Raw genomic sequence first — 24,168 nt, 5'->3', positions numbered from 1 at the left:
GATCTACTGAGGTTGAGACTTGGGTTTCCAAGGAAAGCGGTTTGACAGAAGCACATGCGCAAAACTCAGAGATGTTTTCCGATGAGGATATCAAGGATGATGACAGGTAAAGGATATGGACTGTGGTGTCCATCATCTCCACATCAGGGGGAGAGATCATGATGGTGGGACCAGAGTCCCCCTATTATGCTGTACTATAGGTACCATAATCCATAGGTATAGGAGTCTATGATCCACTACGAGTGGCATTGAAGTCACAAAGCACATGGAGGCAATAGAGAAATTCGTCAAGATGAGGGAAACAATGGGAATCATGACCATAATGATGACATAAAGCACAAAGGTGATTCATGTACAATGCTTTAAGTTTCTTTGCTGAATCATGTAAGGAAACTTGGACCTCAGTGATGTTAGACTTAGGAAATGTATCGTTGACCAAAGTTTTGAGACAAGGAAGTTCAAGATAGTTATTGGTGCCATGCCCAACGACGTCACACAGATCACACAGAGGTGTTAAATTTGGGGGCTTAGGAGCTGGAGGTGCTTGGGGAGCCTTGTCCTTAAGTTCCTTCTTCTTTGCTTTTCCCCCTGTCTATATGCTTTCACAAAAGGAGTGGTTTCCCATTGATGTTGCGGTGGAACTGGAGTAGTGACAGGGGTTGTAGGGACTGGTTGAACTAGGGTCAAACATGATATGGTTTGAGTTCACCAAGCGGAGTGCTTGATGGAGGACCAATGTATGAGATTGGGATCCCCAAAGTCAAATTAAGGAGACTCAATGAAGCCATGATAGGGACACAAAATATTCCAAGAGGAGGAAACAAGAAAGATATTTGTCCTGTAGGATAATGTCCCAGTGGAATCGTTCCTACATGGTTAAGACCTCAAGGAAGAGTTCTTGGTGGGAACAAAGGAGAGGCACCCACAAAAGGAGGAGTTCGAGAAGGGGTAGATCCTAATGCCTTGGCTGAAGGGCATTGTGGAACTAACTGTTGACCAGAGGTACTAAACTGCTTTTGAGCAGCCCGTGAAACTTATAACATGCAAACACTCACTAAGTTGGGCTCAGAGATGGGAGGAGGAGGACCAGGGTAAGCACCCAACAAGGTGGAATATTTGTAGACTTTGGGTGCAACACTGGTAAGAAGAGTGGAAGATTGCTTATCAGACATCGATGAGATAATGGACTTATGGGAGGTCAAGAATAAAAACTCATATTATATCAACTGATCAATAGTTATGATCTTCCCTTCATGGGGGAAGCAGATCTTGTGGAAAATCGCAGACGTGACAACTAACATGGAATAAGTGTAACTACGACCCAATAGAATGTTGTAATCTAGAGGGGCATCAATGACCTCAATATCTATAGAAACAGTCTTTCTTGCAAGACTCACTAGAAAATTGTGATACATGTTGAGAATCTGGGATGGGTTACCGTCCCAAGAATGCAAAGTGATGGTGGGTGGGAACAGTTTATGTGACTTGAGCTGCTTCCAAGCAGTAGCATACATCATGAAGGTGGATGCACCTTCATCAGTAATGCATCAGGAGATGATGGAATTACAGACTTGGATTGGTGTCTAGAAAGCAATGGATGATGGTTATGAAGGATGTTTTGACACATTAACAGGAAAGACAATCAAATGATCGTATGAAGGATATATTATGCCCAAAGTAGTTTGTAGAGGTTTCTTCTGATAAGGACACGACTAGAGGACCGCAAATTTCAACATGGTGGCAAGTGATTGTGCCAAGTAATCTTCTATAGCATATGTGTGGGTTGCTCTATTAGAAGTCGCATTATAGTGCAATGGCCCTTTGGGGATCTTTGGAATTGACTCAACCTTCGACTGAGCTACCTATAAAGGACCATTTGATGTTGTAAGAGACTCAATAGACTCTTTTCTTTTAGGCTCAATTTCAGATGAATTCGATGGCTTTTTTCGTCTTTACGTGACCGAGTTTGCAACTTGACATTAGAGGTACTCACCTCATCAGAATTCATCATGAGAATCTGGTAGTCACCAGGACCACATGGTTGGGGAGGGTGGGTTGCTTTACCTTGCTGAGGTTGAGCAAGAACAAATCTTTAGTGAGGGAAAGGATTCGTAAGCATGACCATTTGAGAAGGTGCAGGATTGTTAGGTGGTTGTTTTAGGGGAGATTGACCTCTAGAAGCCACTTGGGATTCCCACATTTGGCACATCTAAGGTAAGAGGGGATGCTCATGCATATAATGACCATGTACACCACAACATGCACAAGGCTTGTTCATACGAACAAACTTGTTCTACTTTGGTTGGTTTCCCTATTGGTGGTTTCTAGTGTTAGGATGGTTCCCCTAGGGTTGATTAGGTTGATTACCCTGGATACTCTAATTACCCTTGTTACCCTTCCCCTTATTATTTTTCTTTTAATTTTGGGGATTGGTCACACTCTATTGTACATACACTTGAACCTAAAGGGGTGGTTGCTTATGGGGATGAGATGCATGGGTGGCTGAAGCGCTAATTCCTGAGGGGCAGGAGTGCTCAATTGTGCATAGGTGTAGGATGGTGAAGGGGCAACAAGGATGGGTTGACCACTAGCTGGACCTGACATTTGATGATGTGGTTGGGTGAATGCATAAGATGTTCTTTATCTTGAATACACATTACTAGCAGGACGGAGATATGTTTTGGAGGAACTGGTGCCCACTTGCATATAGCCATAACTATGCTGAGTATATGGTGAAGGATGTGAAATATCTCCAATGATACCGTCGATGGCGCGAGATGACCCTAGTGCATTAGCACCACTAGGATGAGGGTGGTGTGGTATAACGATATAGACATAACGGATTGAGCTTAAATCATGTCATATATAAGAGCAGTGTGGAGAGACTCTTCCTATGTTTGAGGAAAGTGAGATGCAACATCTTTGGCAATGAGCACTAAAAGAGTCCTAAGAAACCAATCAAGGTAGAGATGATATTTGATGGAAGGAGTACGACATAGGCTCCTCCTTCTACGCCATTCTTGGACATGGTCGAAAAGATGAGTGGTAGAGGACTGAAAAAATGTGGTCAAGAGCTTCATACCAGTGTCGTATCAGAGAGGTAACTAGAAATATGAAAGGAACACTTTAGCAAGCATCACAAAAGTGGAATGAGAAGTGGAGGGTTGGTGAATGTACCACTTCGCAACATCTCAAATGGAGTCTTCAGTGATGGAAATAGACAAACAACACATGTGGAAGGATCAGACATGATTAGCAGGGTCCTCTCCAGAATTACCCTCAAACTTGGAAATGTCTGAGGGAAGCTTATTTGACATAGCTAGCCAACCAACATCATGGTGTATGGGGTCTTTAATCAACTGGTTAAAATTGGGGAGACTGACCCCAACCATGAATGGTAGAAAAGAAGTTGTTGGGATGGTTCCTGTAATGGTTATGCTTGATGTGACTATTGGGATAGAAGCAGAGCCACCACTAAGTTGGTTTCCGGCACCTGTAGTGGGTCCTGACATGATGACAATATGTAGTGAAGGAGGCTCGACATCAAATGAGGAATTAGATAAACCAAAAGAAGAGTCTGTATGGGGAATCGGAGGGTGAATAACTCGAACCTTGCGGGGAGGAGTAATATGTTGAAGTGGAAACTAGGGATGAAGATCTAAGAGTCTCTGTGATAAACACCTTGGTGGTGCAATGGTTGCAAGACACAAGCGACATGGAAATGGTGAAGGGAGATAAACAAAATGTCTTTGTCTCTGGGGAATTAAATTAATTAAGTTAAGTCTTACCTTGGCGGTGTTAACTAAGCACTCTTCGCTTAAGGTGTGCTTGTGTGTGTAAATCCTTGTTTATAAATTAAAACCAGATCATGTTTGAAAAAGGAAAAAAAAATGTTGAAATACTATAAATAAACTAAAATTAAAATCAGAAAATAAAAAGAAAATCAACTATCTAAACCCCACCCAAACTAGTTTTGCAAACATTGTGCTGGTTGGTGGCAAAATCAAATGAAAACACACTAAAATAGCCAACATATCTGAACTTTTATGTGATTGGGTTCAAATGACATTATGATGCTAGAACGTGGTGAAACAACAACATAACACTAGTGAGAAAAATTGTTGGAAAATGTAGGGTGATGGGTGTGGAAACTAGGGAAAATAGTGGCACCCTAAGGCAAATGACCAAATAAGGTTCAAGAGGGAACTTTGGATGGAAACAACCTATCCTTAAAGATCTTAATAATAAAGGTACAGATCTATAATATATGGATGAAATCTTTGTCAAAAACTCATACTTCTTACTTAGTTGAACTCCTCCTACAAAGGTGGAATCATATTAAAAGCCCTAGGGGGATAAATTCCACTTCGATGAGAAAAATTGAGCATATCAAGGCCTAAGCCGGCCAAGATAGTGGCCAACCAATCCAGTAGAGTGCTCTTGGAAAAACCTATAAAATCATCAAAAGAATTCGCAAAAACCCTAAAATCGTAGGTACTGACCTATTTTGGCAGAGATCACACTTTCTGGGCCAAAAAGTGCTCTCAAGACCTCCATATCACATTTTTATGGCTGAAAAGTGTGATCTCTCCTCCTTAGTTCTCGGGCAGCAAGTCACAGAAAAAGTTGTCGTCTCTAGTGAGGTTGGTTCCTATCACCTATGGAAATAACCAAAAAACTTTCGAAAGTTATAAATTTGACTGATCTAGGGTTAGAATGCTAGTGAACAACATTAAGAGACTAAAAAAGGAAAAACCTTAAGATGAAAACTGAAGGTCACCCAGGTTTCTAAATCAGAATTAAGATCCCGAGTGGAGTTGTCGTCTGTTGGAGTGTTTTCTTCTGGAAGGTGTATGAAAAGAAACCACTTTAGACCGTGGATGAAAAACAACCTTAATAGTAAAAATGGCTATAAAAGATTGTGGATTTGCAATAAATGATAGAAGCAAAACCTGCCAAAGTCCTGATCTATGCAACAAAAATAGTTAAACAACAAGATGAAATAAGGAATTAAGTGCAAATAAATCCAATAATCCAATGGAAACTAGATATGAAGAATATGTTTTACTAGATGACACCTGTGAAGGGAACAAATAATGTTACCAGTCCCCCTCTATGGATGGGTTCTTGGCCATCCTCGATGTCTTCAGCTCTGTATAGTTTCTCTACTCTACAATGTTTAAACCCAACAAAAACAATGTTTGAGCTCAATGGGAACTCAAATAAAAAAGGAATATGGTGAGTGACAATGATTATAATCAAAGTTACAACAGGGAGTGTAATCATGAAAATGATCCAAAGTGAAGAATGGATGTAAAACCCTCCAACTTATAACAAAATATTGGGTTATTCTCCAATAATGGAAAATAATAAAATATTATTGACCAAATTCTAGAATTAACCATTTGGAATAATTTATTGTATTTGGTTAGGGAGAAAAAGTATTTAAATTATTTGAATACTTTTATTTAGAAAAAATAAATAAATAAATGATTTATTTATCATCTCAAGGAATGTGGTTAAGGAATAATAAAGAAATAATTTTTTTAAGTATTCCTAGAGGATTTAGTCAAACTTGACAGGGAATAATAACTAAATAATGATTAATTAATTATTCCTAGAGAAAAATAAGACAAATAATGATTTATATATGACAAGGAATATTAGTTAAACAATGGTTTAATTAATTATTCCTAGAAAATAGTTAAATAAATAATGATTTACTTAATTATTCTTCATGGGTTTAACCATAAATAACTTAACAAATGTGGATAATTATGTAATTTCTTGTAGTGAAAGAAATTCTACTATGGTAAAATTGACCCTACATGGTGTACTTCAATCCATCTAGTAGGTTATGGCTAGATGATCTATTTTTGGTGATAATATATAGATTACATATATATGTCCATCAATATATACAAATACATATGGTGCAAAACTTATCCATCTAAAAAATCAATAGTAAACGTTGAGCATAACGCACACCTCAATGCACTAGTATCTTATGGGAGCATATGGGTTTCCATCTAAGAACAAAAAATACATTAAAATAAAACTTCTATCTTTGATCAACTCCATTCATTCACTTTTTCAAGAGTTCATCTTCAATTTGCGTGTCGTTATCTCCAGAAAATCCGAGGTTGTCAAGAAAAACATTTCTTCCTTTAAGAATAATCTATAAAAATGCATTGATCTATTGTGTGAGAGGATCTAAACCTTGGGAAATAAAATATGCACTTTGTTGTAATTCTTGAACTGCTTGTCTTATCTATTGTGCTTTCTCTGATCCCTCTATGAGATGAAACTGTCTTTCGTTTCCTCTTGGTATTTCTAGGGATAACATCTGAATCGTTAAGTGAAGATTTTTAACTGCTGCATTCAAACTCTCCAACTCTTTCAGAACTGTAACACAACCCATGGCGAACCCACCCTTGATTTCTTCATTCACATCTTGTTGCAACGTCATAAATGAAACTAACCACAAAAACTGATCAAGAATTCTTAAGTCCACCAATGGATCAGAAGAACCCATGAAGACAGATACAAGAATACTGCAAATGAATATAGTTGTTTCCTTCACCCCATATATAGCCCTCAATAGAACTCTACTCTTGGTCGAGGATTTCACCTTCCTTAGGTGAAGAACTTTACACTCTAATATGGCATCACAATTCTAAATATTCTTGTTTGTTTGGGACAAACCATTTTTCTCCACGGCTTTAATTCCTCCTAAATATTATCACAGGTTATATTTAACATGAAATAGCTTGTCATATGATGGCATTCCATCAAATAATTTCAACTAATGAACTACATATTGGACTATAATATGGTAGTGATTGATACATGAGATTTCCACATTTAGTGCAATACAAATATCAACCAGATTTATAATGTTATTTAGATATTGATCAATCCATTTTTTTATCCCATTTTGCTAATGGAAACCAAATATCCACAAATAAGTTTCTCATATCACTATGCATTGTGAAAAAGACTTCCATAGCCTATTGCATCCATGTTAGATATACAAAATCATTTAGCTTATTTAGCTTGAGATGCTCTAATATTTACAATAAAGTAGTGTCAAAACCTTTCAATATTTGTTTAACACTTGCAAAGGAATTGAACGACCGATTACGAATAAACATTCTAAAAGGATTTCTAAAGAATGAGGACATGGAATGACCATCATATGGGTGACTCCTATTCAGATAAAGTTATGAATCCTCAGCCTCAACTCAAGGTTCAAAACAACAACACATATATGCTATGTTATGTCATTCCTATGTCTACTTTTATATGCCCCTTCAGGGATTGATAATTTTATTTAATTGTGAAGATGTTATTATTACCTAATCAACACTTGCATGTTACATGAAATTCCCAGAAATCAATTCAAAAAAACATTACAAACTTTCATCCATAGAGACAGGAAAGCATGGTCAATAACCATATATTACCTGGTATTTTATATCAAGAATAAGAAATATAAAGAGTTGACCAAATCCTTCTAAAAAAAGGTGTCAGCGGAATAAATCACCTGTGAAAAACACAAACAATAAAAAATACATGAAAATACAACTTTTTCCTCTAATCAACTCCATTTGTTCACTTTGTAAAGAGTTCATCTTCATTTTGTGTGTCATTATCTACATGAAATATAAGGTTGTCAAGAAAAACATTTCGTCATTTAAGAGTATTTTGGAAAATTTCATTGATCTGTTATGTGAGAGTATCTAAACCTCGGGACAAAAAATATGCACTTTGTTGTAATTCTTGAACTTCTTGTCTTATCTGTAATGTTTGCTCTAATCCCTCTGTGCATTGAAATCATATTTTGTTTACTCCTACTATTCCTATGGATAACATTAGAATCGTTAAGTGAAGATGTTTAATTTATATGTTCAAACTCTCCATACCTTTCAAAATTGTAACACATCCCATGGAAAATGCACCATTGATTTATTCATTCACATCTTGTTGCAATGTCATAAATGAAACTGACCACAAAAAATGATCAAGAACTCTTAAGTCCACAAATGGACCAAAAGAACCCACGAAGATAGATACAAGAATACTCCAAATGAATATAGATATTTCCTTCACCCCATATATAGACCTCAATATAACTCTTCTCTTGGCCGAGGATTTCACCTTCCCTAGGTGAAAACTTTTACACATAGCCTCTAATATGGAAGTACAATTCTCAATATTCCTGTTGGTTTAGGACACACCATTTTTCTACCCAAATTTTTGTTAATCCTAAAAATTCTCCTAGATGACCTTTGGCACAAAATAATGTTTCTAATGATGGAATTCCATCAGAGAAATTCAGAAAATGCAGTACATATTGGACTATAAGATGGCGGTGATCGAGACGTGAGATTTCAGCATTCAATGCAATACAAATATCAAGCAGATTTATAGTGTCATCCAGATGTTGATCAATCCATTTTTTATCCCATTTTTCTATAGGAAACCAGAGAACCACAACTAAGGATCTCATATCACTATGCATTGTGAACAAGACTTCCATGGCTTGTTGCATCCATGTCAAATCTATAAAATCCTTTGGCTTATTCAGCTTGAGATGCTCTAATCTTTGTAATAAAGCAGTCTCAAAACCTTTCAATATTTGATTAACCCTTGCAGAGGAATTGAATGACTAATTAATAAAAATTCCAAAGGATTTCCAAAGAACGAGGACATGGAATAACCATCATGTGGGTGACTCGGTCGGATAAAGCTTTGACTCCTCTAACAATTAAAGTGCTAAAAAGGAAGCAACATGCAGAAAAACGCATACTTAAAAAAACATTTGGACCAAATATTCCTTAGTGTGAAGCAAAGGATCAAGAACACAAAACATATATGATTTTTTGTGAAATTTTTGTGTCTACTCTGATCTTCCCATTCAGGATTTGATCAATTTGTTCATTGTGAAGATGTTATTATTACCTAATCAACACTTGCATGTTAGATGAAATTCTCAGCAATATTTTCAACCTGATATTGTAAACTTTCATCCATAGAGATGGGAAAGCAAGTTCAATACCCATATATTACCTGGCATTACATATCAAGAACAAGAAACCTAAAGAGTTGACAAAATTCTCCCAAAAAAAGCCCTATCAAAAGGAATTAGTTGTGCAAAATGCAAATATTTTGATCCCTAGATCACCTTCACAGAAATCAGCATAAAATACAACTAAATCCACCATAATCATGGATATCCAATTAAAATGTCTATTTTAAAAGGCGGATTTACCTCCATTATGCTCATCCTTTGGTATTTCCACAAACAGTTCCAAATAAAGAGTTAAAAGAATTGAAAGGGGAAAAAATTGTCGACTGACCAACGTGATCGAAAGTGAAATTAACATCTCAATTACCTACAATGAATAATGTTTGCGTCAAAACATCAGTCGTATCAGTTTGCAAGCTTGCTACACAAAATAAACCCTAAACTACCAGAACTCAGTTGTGCAAAATTCTTAAAAATACCTTCACAAGTTCAAGGATTCTATGTGCATCAACTATTAGAAATATGCAGCATTACAGTAACAATCAGCATAAATTTTGATTGTTTAAGTTTATTTAAGAGTTTTTTCTTTTATCGATTTTGAATGATTGTTCATAGTTTAATTCTTTGGTTTTACCTCACATGTTATGATGTCTCATGGAGCTTCTATTGTTGCAAATAATACTCTTGGCATTCATCCTCTCCTCTACTTTGGCAACCTCCTTTTCAATCTTTCCAATGTCATTTCTAGTTATAAACATCACATTCTTGACCTTTTGACCCATCACTTATAATCTTTCCTGTAACCAACCAACCAAACAAATCCATAGAAAATCCATGCTACACCTCTAGGTTTGAGCTATTTGAATCTTTAATGGGATGCTCTCATTCACAAAACCTTATTTCAAAGGAAATTCAAGAGAAGAAAACTAGAGTTTGGGGAAAATGGAACCCTGCATCCAGTATTCTTGGACCATCCCACATTAAGGCCAGAGGAGGAAGCATTGGTGGCAAGAAAATCATAAATTTCCTCATTGTAGATCTCCAAAACGATGACCTTGACCTTATACCTATTCCCAAAAACCCAATCTTCCCAACCATCCTCACCTGAATAGTCACCCAATATATCATGCAAATATCTGTAAATGATCCTGAGCTCATTGGCACACCCAAACATGGTATGAATCTTCCCTGATCCAGTTGGCCCATACATCATAACAATGCATTTTCCACCTGTTTTTACCCCATTAACCCTTGGCTCAACAAACTTCTTATAATTTGTCTCCAATCCATCCTTCTGTCTGATTGAAACCCCATCAAGACTGAAATCCCTGTAGCCCAATTTCGCCCTCACCTAAATTATAGTGTCGTTAGGGAGTAGCTAAATTGTATTTTTCTTCAATTTTCTCTCTAGATAATCAAAAATTCGTCCCACAACCTCCAGTGGATGATTTGTGGCCAAAATTACATTAGGAGGAGGGTTCGTGTTGTTTGATGAAGGAGATTCACTAGGACGAGACATGAAATTCAAACGAGTCCTAGAGTTGGGAGTTCGAGTTAGGGTTTCATGTGATGATCTAGCACCATTTCATGGTGATGGAGACAAAGCCATTTAATTGCTCTATATTATTTCTCAAATCATCAAAATCTTTGAATTTGTTGTCCTGAAAGTCAATATATCACTGTTGGGTTGTTCCAAACAGTTGGTTTCTCATCTCCACCACTTATGATGATCCAATGGTGCAAATTGTTTTAATCGACTAACACATAAATCCACGATGCACAATTAGACATGGTGACATGCGAGGGAGTTCTTCCAAGAGGGAATGCCTTACGACATAATTACAATAAATTGTAACTTCAAAACATCTATTATATTATATAATTTTATCTTTATAATTCAATAAGATAATGATTATTTAAAGATATTTTTTAAGATGAAACTAACTTTGGAATATTTCTTATCTTTCATTCTCATCGTCTTTATTTATTATCCGAGTAGTCTTTAAGTGCAATTTTTTGCAAAAGTTTTCTGGTTTATTTTCCAATCTAATTTGTCTAGAATCTAGTAAGGATTCATTGAAATCACAAGTTTGACATGTTAAATCTTCACAATCAAAGTGATCAAGGGGTTTCTAAGGGTGCTGAATTCATATATGTAGTAAAAAAATAGTTTGAACAACACAAATTAAGATTTGACCACAAATGTTTTCTAATATTTTGGCTAGAAATCTCTCAGAAACTCTAAAAAGTTGCACTCAAAGAGTACTCATTTATTATTATCATCACTATAATCATCACCACCAGTATTCAAAATTGAACACATTAGAGCCTGTCAAGAGCCCTCTAACACGTCAAAGAAGTGGTCAACAAAATTTACCTGTCAAAAAAATTTAAAAAATTGTATTTTACAGTTTTTTAGAAAACAATGAATAATATTATAAAATTCCCTAGGAAGGGCTATCAGTTAGCCAAAAATTTCTTAAAATTATGGTTTTATTTATTACCCAGCCTTGGTTACAACTTTTTGACTACATATTGCATTTGCCTTGTTCTTTTACTAAATTCTAATGTGTCACATTACACATATAGACTAGAGTCTAGGCCTAGGATACACGAGGTTGTTGCATCATTAACCTGAATCTAGGATTTTCTCAGAGGTTGATTTTAGATTCTAGGTCGTTGCAACATTAAAGAAGCTTAATGGTAATGGAGTTGGACTTTGGAGTTTGTCGCATTGCCACTTCCAATCCCACAATGATAATGGCAGGCTCAATACTGATATTTTTCCTTGTTGGTGACAATAATTTTATTTTTTAATGCCATCTCACTGAAGAAGAATAGAATTATGCGAAAGGCACATTCCTATATTACAAATTCATACTCAACATCTTCTTCAATCGAATGCTGACAAAAAACCTAGGTATGTTGCAGCCTATCATCGTCCTCATATCTTTGAATCATATAAACACCCATTGTATATATTAAATATGTTTACATATTTTCATGGATGCATAGAGAGATACTCTAGCTTCATGTGTTGTACTAGGGTAAAACTCACACTAAATTCCCCTTTCCTACAAGAGATACTCTAGCATGCCTAATAAAATAGAGGGTAAGAGTTTAAAATTAATTGAGAGAATATTGATACTTGCGAGGGTGAATTCATTGTAAGTTCTCTATTGTGTCTATTTTTAAGTTAGCGTTTTGAGTGATTTGAGAACCATTAGTGTGTCACCCCAGGTTATCAACGTTCACTGTGATTAAATGGGTTTATAGATTATCAATCAAATTGCCAAAGATTTCACTACCTAACACACTAGTAGTTGCGCAAAAGAACACCAAATATTTACACAAATTTGATAATCAATCTCAACCTCTGATGGATTTCATGGGAAATTTCGATGGACCTACCTCCTAATCTTATATTCATATAGCCTAGTAAACAAATGAGTAATCTCATCCAACTTATGAGACTGACCAAAAACCAGAGGTGTTTTAGATGGATTCTGAGACAAGACAATCTCTTGCCCATCTCCATATGAGATCATTCCTTCTACCATGAGTTGTCAGAACATGGCTCCCTTACCTGCTCCTCCCCATCAAGCAGATGCCTATACATGTTTATAAACCACACCAAGTAAATTGTCTCTGTCACCTGTGTGAAATCCTGGTTTTTTTTTAATATTTCCCAAATTCTACAAATAGAATTGGTTTTTTCGATATCCTACTTCCATCTTCCAGATGGATCTTTATCTAAATCCATGAAAATGAAAGTTGGATCTCTTCATCTACTCTAAAAATCCTTTAATTTTCATATCACATTTCAATATGTTAGTGCAAACTCAACATTATCATCGAGAAATGAACACCTAGTGTTACTATAATAATATAATGCATGCCTATAAGATTACACAAATTAATGCAGCACCAACTGTGAATCAATCATTTTTTGTAAGATCCCAACATCTGAAATATAAATAAAAGTTTAGAAAACAAATAATGTTAGCAGATCCAAACACGCAAAAGTAAAATATTGGGAAAGCAATGGGCCGAGTTCTTGAAGATTTAATGTAATGAAGGCCCCATGCACAAACCTAAAATATTTATTCATCATATACATCAAGAAAAATAGGCAATGCCTTGTACTATCTATCATTGAAGGCCCAAGTCCTTGCAACATTGAGCCTGAGTTGCAGCTTGTTGAAAATTATAGGTAACCTTATTTCCTCATGTTAGACCTATTGCGATAGTCATTAATAAGTAAGAGTTGAACCCATTGACAAACAAATGTTTCTCATTCACAATAAATTGGCTTCCCCTTATCCTCACAAACCCATTTCATGTCCCTGCAACTTTTTGAAGAAACCTAAGAAAGAGAAAACATGATATAACCCAAAGTCTCATCATCATAGCACCACCCACTAGATTGGAAAAATATCTAGACTCCATAATTAAGAAGTAAAAACTACCGAATGAGGATCTATGCATTGGCTAGCAAATCTCCTAACCACGAAAAACTTTAAGTCTCAATGAGACAATAGATAAGGGTATATATAGGTGAATATATGAGAATTTAGTACGTAGCATACAAAGTTTATAATGGAAAAAAGTTGGAAGCATCAATTAAGTTTCGGGGCCCTAGAGCACATTGTATAAGAATCGAATAACATATTTCATGAATTCCCACATAGGAATATGCCTTCGTCATCCAATGTGTCAGGATGGACTAGCATTCACCCTCAAGGTTGGAATTTGAGATCAAATCCACAAGAAAAATTTAAATTATAATAAAATTTGTTGAAAGTTTTAAGCATTTTAATGAAATTTGATGATGGTTATGTTTGTCTTTAAGGAAACATCTCTAATAATTGCTCACAATATGCCACATATTAAGCACACTCTTAGAAAAATAAAATCAGGCTTCCACTAGCCTCCTTGATACTCTAGAGGCAGGTAGCCTAATTATTCAGAGCTGCACCCAGCCAAGTCTTAATGTCATCTTCCTGCCTCCATTTCAAAGAATTAGTAGTAACATTCAACAATAATTTTATTAGGTCATCAAATGTTAGATTATACAAATGCAAGGAATATTCAAACTTCAATAGCACCCAGATGTCTTCCTTTGAATTCCCATCGTGGTAGGCAAGAAATTATTTGAAACGCCTTTTGTCCTTCAATAATGGGCAGCCTAAGAGCCATCCTACTGAGATCTAAGGAATTTTCCGTCCTTACATCTCTTTCATCAAAGTGTTGTACCTAGCCCCTCCTCAAGTGCTAATGGTGTGGAGTAGAGTAAGTAATGTAGAGTTTATTGAATACAATGGAAAGCTATATATATTGTCATGCCCTTTCATCATTATCCATCATGCATCATATCCATTCAGGATGTCCTTTAGGTTGACCATGTAAAATCCCCCTTAGCAATGATTAGGCTTCTACATGGCCGATAATGCTTTCCCATCTCTACCTTCTAGCACATTTATTTAATTATGTTGTATTAATTTATTATTGTTAAAGTCAATATACAAAAATATTTTATATTATACCAAATTGAAAACAATATTTAAACTAATTTTATTATATTATTGTTGAAAAAATACACTATTTCAACAATATTTTGAAATCAATCTAATCAATAATTTAATATCAAGCATATCATTAACCTCAAGGCCTTTAAGCTTAATACAATTTACACAATTTATTTTAATTATTTTTAACATTTTTTTAGTTATTATTATTATTATTATTATTATTATTATTATTATTATTATTATTATTATTATTATTATTATTATTATTATTATTATTATTATTATTATTATTATTATCGAAAGGAAAATGATAAAACATAATTTTATTCATTGAAAATGATTAAAATTACATTATGTAGACACATCAACTATGTGTATGCATATTGAAGTCAGAATAGATGTATAATGCATTCAGTCATATAAGTATTTTGACTTATGAAACATAAAAATAAAATAAAAATAATACAATAAAATTTACATAGAAATGGCATAATTACTTGAGATAAAAATTGTTAAGATTCTCCCTTTCTCGTTTTTCTTCTAGACTTTTTGCCAAACCCCAAGGCTAGGATCATTAATTACCATTGTAATTTCTTTTCCACCAACTTGTAGGGGCACGACTTTATCTGAATCTAAGCTTTCAAAGGTATGTGTTCTCTTTGTACCTCCCATGGCTTATGATTCATTATGCTTCTCTTGAATTTGAATCATTGCCAGTTCAATGCCTTTCTCCAATATAATTTTGATTCCACATATATGCTCAATTCTATTTTCCCCTTGATTACTTGTTTTTATTGTACGCCCATATTTGGAGGGAGTCTCTATTGTATCTTCTTCTTCTTCTTCTGAAAGATGTGGATCTGAAACCTGTCATGCCTTCGTTTTTTATTCTATCTCATTTTCCTTTTTGTTGTTTTTTTTCCTGTGGACATGTGTTCTATAGATATCTTGTTTCAAAGAAAATATGACACCTAAAGGATGTGTTTTCATAATCTAATAATTGATTCCACTTAAAGAATTTATGGATTGGGTGGATATGGTTAGGTAGACCTTCGTTAAGGTCTATCTCTATGAAAATTTAGTAAAATGTAAAAATTCATTTTCTTGTTCTTTCTAAGTAAATCTTGTTTAATTTCCCCAATTTATTTCCAATTCCCTCTAACACTTGATGGTGGAAGAATGGAAGAGGGAGATTGTGTATTCTCACCTAAACCAACATTGTTGAGGCTTTCATAGTGGTGGCATCAAACTTTGGAAACGTTGGAGTTATAAAGAGTCCCACTCAACCCAAAACCATGGCCCATTGTTTAAACCAAATTCAAAGTTTTTCGAGTATCAAATTGTATAAGAAAGAAACCCTTAGAACATAGGTAGATATCACAATTTGGGGACCAAGTATTGAATACCCACTTATGTAGTTCCTCATATCTAGGCTAGAATCCATTGAATGTACATATAACAACTTTATATTATAGAGCAGTAAAAGGACCATTTACCTCTCGTAAATTGACTTCCATAGCTGGTACCTGCTCCATCTATTCCACGATGTATGGTCCCAGGATATTTTGGATTGGATCATATGAGTTATGTTTCTCATCCATTCTTTTCATTGCATTCTTGAACAAGGCTAGTCCATTGGGATTACTAATTCTAGGAATGCCTCCCTTAAGCCTTAGATTTATTATTATGGTGGAGTTCCATTCTATTCCATAATATTTCAACTGGATAGCATCGTGCAATATTTTCCCTTTTTAAATCAAACTTTATAAATTCATTGGCACCCATATTATTTTGAACGTTATTCTTGATATCTTGCGCTAGATCCGAACCTTGAAACAGAGAATAGAGTTGACACTCAAAACTTGTTCCTTTTAGTACTCAATATTCCAATTTATAGACATCTTTAGCTACAGACGAGCAATTACTACGTCAAATTATATTTATTATCTATTGACACTAGCTGACTACATTGATTGCGGAACAGTGATCGATGTCATCTGAACAGTGAGAGGTGTCATTCATGATTAATACCTCACAACTCCCCTTAATCACGATCTACATGTTAAATTGATTGGTGGTCTAAGTCTCAGCTAGGCTTACAACATAATTTGGATTTTCTACAATGCACAACTTACTTCTACACATTTCAAATTTATCCTTTCCAAGAGGCTTGGTGAATATGTCAGCCACATTTTCATTTTTAATACAATATGATAAGTCAATTTATTTTGATTTCACTTTTTCTCTAACAAAATGATGTTGTGTGTCAATGTGTTTTGTCCTTGCATTATATATAGGATTGTTTTCAAATTTGATAGTGCTTTGATTGTCACATCTTATTATTGTAGGTGCTTGTTGTGTTTCTCCAACATCTTCAAGTATCCTTCTAATCCATATTGCTTCACAAGTAGCACTGCATAATTCTTTGTACTCAGCTTCAGTGGATGACAAGGAAATAGTCTGTTGTTTCTTACTGCTCCATGATATTGGTCATGAACTAATATGGAGCACATATCCAGTAGTAGATTTCCTATCATCTAAATTTCCAGCCCATTTAGAATCAAAATAACTTGCTAACTCAACATCAAATTCATCAGTATACATAATACCAAAATTAGGTGTTCCTTTTAGATATCAAAGGAATTTCTTTGCTTCTTTCTAGTGGCTTTCACAAGGCTTAGCCATGAACTGACTGAGTATGTTGACTGAATATGCTAGATTCGTCTTGGTAGTGGTGAGATAGTTTGGACTTCCCACCAGTTAACGATACAAGGTTTCATTTACCTCTTTGGTTCCATCATCACTGCATAATTTAAAATTCTATTCTAAATGAGTAGATACCAACTTACATTCAATCATATTGAACATTTCAAGGATTTCCCTTGTATATTTGTTTTGTGTGATTATTGTCTTACCAGATTCCTTCCAAACTTCAAGACCTAAATAATAATGCAATTTACCAAGATCCTTCATCTCAAATACATGTCGCAACTGAATTTTAATTTCTTCAATCAACTTGCATGCATTTCCTATTATGATATATAGATATTAAAGCAACATTATCACCTTCATGTTCCTTGATATACAAGTTAGGATCATTTTTTCTTCTCATAAAATAAAGAATCAATTTTAACATACCAAGATCTTGGTGCTTGTTTCAAACCATATAAAGATTTCTCTAACCTGCAAACCAGATGCTCCTATCCCTATTTTACAAACCCTTCAGGCTGAACCAAATAAACTTCTTCTTTTAACTCACCATTCAAAAATACATATTTGACATCTAACTGATGCATTTTCCAATTATATTTTGTAGCTAATGAGATCATAACCCTAATTGTGTTCAACTTAGCTACAAGTGTAAAAGTATCTTCATAATAAATTCCCTCCTTTTGTGAATATCCTTTTGCAACCAATCTATCTTTATGCTTATCAATACTTCCATCAGCATTAAACTCAGATTTAATAGCCATTTTCATCCTATGGGAACTTTGTTTTTAGGCAATTCTGTTAATTCCCATGTCATTCTTCATTATAGAGATATTCTTCATTCATTGCATTGCTCCATTCTTCATATTCTTTAGATTCCTCATAGCTTGAAGGTTCTACAACATTCATATCAAAAGACATTAATGCATAATATTTATACCTTACAGGTACTTGACTTTGACGTTATTACCTTCTTGGTGTTTTATTTCTTTCATATTTCCTTTTGCTTTGTGGAGTCTCCTCTCCTCTTCTTGGAGTGTCATGACTGCTTGATGCTCCTTGCTCTTGAACTTGTACATATTCTTATGCTTGTTCATGTTCTTGTTAAACACTTGTATCTAATTTGACATAATCATCAATATCATGTCATATAACAATATTATTTATTTTATCACCTTCATTTGCATTCTCATGAAACACCACATCCCTACTTTCAAGCAATCTATGACTACTGGGATCAAACAACTTGTATGCTTTCTAATCATCACAATAACCAATAAATACACACTTAATTGAATTTTCATCAAATTTTCTTCTTTCATCTTTTGGAATATGAGCAAATCCCTTGCAACTAAAAACTCTTAAATGAATCACTTTTGGTTTGTACCCATAAAATGCTTCAAAAGGTGTTTTAAGATCTAAAATTTTGATTGGACTCCTATTTTTCAAATAAAAAGTAGTAATGGCTTCAGCCCAAAAACCATTAGAAATATTTTTACCTTGAAGTATACTATGTGCACATTCAACTAGTGTTCTTTTTTTCCTCTCAATAACTCCATTTTGCTGAGGTGTATCTGACAGTGTAAATTGTTGTAGAATCACATTTCTTTTACAATATTGGTTAAACTCTCTTGATTTATATTCTCCGCCCTGATCAGATCTCAAAATTTTGATGCAATTTCCATTTTAATTTTCCACCATACTCTTAAACTCTTTCTTATGAAATAAACCCATGTATACCTAGATCTATCATCCACAAAAATAAGAAAATACCATGCTCCACCAATATATCTAGTTTTCATAGGTCGACATACATCAGTATGAATTAATTGAAGTATTTCCCTTTGTCTTTTTTCTTTATGTATAGGAAATTCCTCCCTATGTTGCTTGCTAAGTACACATGCTTCACATTCAACATGATCACTCTTCAAGATAGGAACACCTTCAACCATTGTTTTCTTTGAAGTAGCATTAAATGATCATGATTTAGATGTCCATACCTTTGATTCCATAACTCTAATGTTGATGTTGTTGTAGATGCCAACGTTTGATGAATTTTCCTCATCACATCCAACTTATACAAGCCTCCAACTCTAGTAACTCTAGCAATAACCTTGTAGTGATCTTGAATGTATTTCACTACACACTATGATTTAACAAATTTCACCTTCAAATCTTAGTCAGCAATAGTAGAAACAGAACTTGAAATCTTCTTGATACCAGGAACATACATCACATTATGGATCTGTTTCTCTTGTCCATTAGGAAAATTCACACCTATTACTCCATAACCTTGAACTTTAAGTGACTTGTTATCTCCTAGATAAAGATATGTTCCATCAATGTTTTCATAATATCATCAAACCACTCCTTATTACAAGACATATGGAGCGATGCCCCAGAATCAATGAACCAAGCATTCACATCATCATTTTCCACAAACAAGTCAGCATCAGAAAGAAACAATTTAAGATTTTTAAATCCATCGCTAATTGAGGTGTCTTTGTCCACAAGATTTCTATTATGACTTTTGTTTCTTTGTGTAGATTCATTATATTTCCTTTTATAGCAATCTTTAGAATGATGCCCAGGTTTGCCACAATAATAACAATCATCATTTCTGTTATCATGGATTGGAAATTTTTACTGTTTCATCCCTTTCTGTTTTGCTTAAAACTTGCCTCCTTTGTTCTTGTCCCATGGCTTGCCTCTATATGGATGTTTTCTGATGTAGGAGCATGAGGCTTGAAGACAAAAGGTTTCGATTTTATTCCAAAAATAAAATAAAAAAGTTTACAAGAAAAGGAGTGAGATCCTTTAGTTGTCAATTTACAAAGCTTTCTAGATAGGATTTGAGCTAGAATTCAGGGATTTGAATTATTTTGTAATTAATTTAAGTATTTAGGCTTAGTTGAGATTCTCAAGGAGAGATTAGGTAGATTCGATCCATTGATTGAGGATCTGATTGTTGAATGTAAGGTATTTAGGTAAGTTTTGAATTAATGTAAAAGGATTTGGCTGGATTTGGCGGAGGAGAATTTGGCTATAAAATTTATAAAATCTCTGTGTCGTTGTATATTCTGTGTATGAATGGTCAATCTCGGAGGTTTGAATTTCCTACATATTGAGATAACTTGTTTATGTTTCGATGTCCTAGAGAATATAACTTAGAGATAGTCTAAACCTGGCGGTAATGTAATTTCTTGGTGGAAAGAGGAAAACCCTGATAAAAGCCATGTGAACCGAGGATATTATCTGAGCCATATGATCGACAGGCAACAAATCCAATGGTGATCACATGCTAATAAGCATGAATAATATTTTGAAAATCAAACGCAATCGTCTATAAAACTGAGTTAATAGCTCAGTTAATCTAGACCGTCCACTTGCAGGAGGCAAATCCGATGGAAATTACATGGTTAACATGCACGAGGTTTAATTTGGAAATCAAATGTGATATGGTAAGAATTTTGAATTAATTTGTTGAAGTCTGGATCGATCACAGCCTTTCATTAGGAAGGGATGTGATCCAACAGATATCACTTCCGAAAGTGCATGGTAGTTATTTTCAATTTCGGACCCAAGAAATTATAAACTGGGGTTTTGTTTCCTTTCGGTTCAGTAGTTAATCTAAAGGTTTTCCATATTCTGGGTGATTTAAGAAGTTCTACTATTTTAGCAGAATAGGTAATTTTGGAGGCAAATGACTGGTACGACAAAGGAAATCCGAGAAGAGGTTCCACATGCACTAGAAGAAATAGTTTCTGATTTTGAACGTTTTTCTCTAACACCTGCACCTAGACCACCATTAGTGGTATCAGAGTAGCCTAGTGACACGGACCAGGATCTCAAAGATCAGAAAAAGAAATCAAACATGGCTTACAAAGTTGGAGGAAGACATGGTAGAAGAGGAAGACCAATTGCAAATGCTGAAGTGTTGGAAGCTATGGAACAGATGTGAGCTAGATTGGAAGTAGTGGAAATGGGATATCGAAGAGATGCATATGTCAGTGAGCCTAAATTTGAAGCTGCAGAAGAAGAGGAACCTGTAGAACCTACTGTTGAAATGAGATTCTTTAGATCAGTGTTGAGATCCACATCTAAACCCAGACTTGAGGTTTCAGTTTATACAAGAGGATTAAACCCTAAGGAGTTGATAGACTGGATTAATGACATGGACAAGCTCTTTGATTATGAAGAAACAAAATAAGGAAAGAAAGTGAAATTTTCTATTACAAAATTGAAAGGACATGCAACACTTTGGTGGGATGGAGTGCAAGTAGAAAGGAGACTTGGTAAGCAGCGAATTAAAAATTGGAACAGGATGGTGGCAAAGTTGAGAGGTAAGTTTTTTCCAAGTGATTATCAACATACATTATTTAGACAAATGCAAAATCTTAGACAGAGGTCTATGACAGTGAAGGAATACATATAGGAGTTCTATAAAGTGAGCATAAGAGATTGACAATTTCAAGAAATAGATGAGAAGGTTGCAAGATATGTAAATGGTCTCAGAATAGATATTCAAGATGAAATAAGTGTGTTATCTCCTAAGACAGCAAAAGAGGCTTATCAGATTGTATTGAAGGCTAAAGAAAAGCTCATGAGGAAGCAATCTACCAGAAATAGAGGTACTTTTTGAGGAAGGGGAAGTCAAGGTGGCAGAGGAATATCTACAACACCTAGAGGTGGAGCTAGCAGTAGCTCAAGTCAGCATACATGATCTAAAATGGGGCACTAAAAGGCTTCTTGTGATCCTTACAAGAACCTCTCCCACTCCAAAGCTTATAGATTCCCGGATCTATGCTTATGATTGATAATTGCGGAATTAAAAGTGCTTGAAAGAGGTGTATGTTTGTGTTCATTTTTAAATTTTTCAAGTGCTTATGTATATTTGCATATGTTGATATTTAAACACACATAACAGTAAATAGAGCACCAATTCAGCAAACACATAAGACAACAATATAATTAGGATTTCACCCAAACCTCTTGGGCTACATCTCCATGAGCTCTAGTGAACTAGACTAGGCTCTCTGGGATTATGGTAATCTTTCTTTTACAAGTTACACACTCAAATCCATTGGTACAATTGAACCTATGGGTTTAGAATACCATTTTTATCCCCGACCATTTGGCTCTCTGGCTCTCTGCTCCTGTCTCTAGCTCTCAGCTCTGGCTCTCACTCTAGATCTAGCTCTCGGCTCTGGGTCTGGCTCTCGGCTCTAGCTCTGGCTCTTAGCTCTAGCTCTAGCTCTGGCTCTCGGCTCTGGCTCTGGCTCTAGCTCTCACTCTCCCTCTGGCTCTTGGCTCTTGGCTCTCTAAGCTTTTGCGCTCTGCAGCTTTGCTATGCTTAGCTCTCTGGGAAATCACCCCTTTGCCATTGCCCCAACCTCTGGTGGCTTCTTGGCTTTCACGAGCTACTAGTTTTGTTTAACCTCAAGTGACTCCAAAAACCCTCTCTGCCTGCCAATTTTGCTCTCTAGCTTTTGTGAGGCATCCTCCTGACTCTACGGCTTCCATGTCCATTTCTCTGTGTGCAATCATGAGGAATCATTCTTGGCGGCTCTGTGTCTCTTGGACTGACCCTCTATCTTCCTCTCTATGCAATCGTCCCTCTGTCTCTACATCTGGCCCTCTGGCTTCTGGCTATGTGGCTCTACGTGTTACATAACACATTCCTATTACAAAACGCCCACTTACAGCATGGCACAGATGAATAGGAGCCGTTTTACAATGGAAAAGACACAGTCGGCCTCTTTTTGGGCTAAATCTAGAAATAGCAATATAACCGATATACACAAGCAAAATGCATCATGATCCGTTTAACCAGACTTCATATAATATGTAATCGCCCCTATAAGCCTTTCAATTCTATCATTCGATCATATGTCGCAATAGCATTGTGTATGGCCAAAAACCAAATACACGGGAAAATACAAAGAAATCCTGTAAATCTGGATTTCAAATGATATGAAATCGTGCTTATAAACCTTATTGGGTATGTGCTTTATCGCAAGTCACAATCACATGTCACATGGTATAGCGCTCCCCTCTACATTTTTGTGATTTGATCGTCGATCGCACTATCGGTGCATTGCATATTGCATATCGCAATGTCCTCCCACCAGGCCTTTATCCCTTCCAAGCTCCGATCCAATATGTCTTAATGATCTGATAAGGGTTTTAGGATATGGAATATAGTATTTCAGGTCTGCTTCCATATCACTCCATCGCCAATCGCTTTATCGCACATCACAGTATCGGTAAATCGCAATTCGGCTTACCCAGGGTTCCAATGTCGCTCAAAGGCCTTCCTCCAATGTGATATATCGGAGATCACTATCGGGGAGCCCTTAAGGCCTACTACTCCACCATTTGAACCTTTTTGATGCTATTTCCTTCAGGAATACATATAAAACCTTAAGCCCATTTTCATAAGGATTTTCGTCCTTTTCTAAGGATAATGAGCAATCTTCTTTTTGCAATAACTTCTTCATCTGAATTCCATTTTTGCCCATTAAAATTGTAGTAGATTCAGATTAAAAATATCTACGCAATGAGACTATTCCCAAGAGCATCCTTTGACTTTTTTTTTCCTCTATGAGGAATATTTTTAGACTTAAAGCCTATACTAGATCCATTTTGGATCACGCCTTCCTACTAAAAAGCTTGTGGACTCCAAAAGACTGATATACTGATTTGAACAGTAAATGAGAGTACCTCACCCTCTTCTTTCAATTTCCATACACTTGCCTTGCATAGTGCTTCGGAACCAAAGCCTTTGAACACTCCCTTTCTGGATGTGCTTGTTCTCCTAGGAAGAACTATCTTCATCCTTGACTTCTTGCAGAACTACTACTAAGAAGGTCACATAAGGTAGTTTGAACTTAACTT

General features: G+C 35.5%; 2 pseudogenes; both read right to left on the bottom strand.

The window, feature by feature from the left end:
- Positions 1 to 6,085: 6,085 nt before the first annotated feature.
- Positions 6,086 to 7,375, bottom strand: LOC149156095 (protein BPS1, chloroplastic-like; annotated as a pseudogene).
- A 239-nt stretch (positions 7,376 to 7,614) lies between these two features.
- LOC149156094 (protein BPS1, chloroplastic-like) overlaps positions 7,615 to 24,168 on the bottom strand; it is a 146,199-nt pseudogene continuing 129,645 nt past the window's right edge.

Source organism: Pinus tabuliformis, chromosome 9 (assembly GCF_031772625.1).
Source record: "Pinus tabuliformis cultivar Carrire ecotype Pingquan chromosome 9, CPIR1, whole genome shotgun sequence".
Lineage (NCBI taxonomy): Eukaryota > Viridiplantae > Streptophyta > Pinopsida > Pinales > Pinaceae > Pinus > Pinus tabuliformis.
The sequence above is the reverse complement of the archived record's forward strand: the minus strand, read 5'-3'. Positions and strand labels throughout refer to the sequence as shown.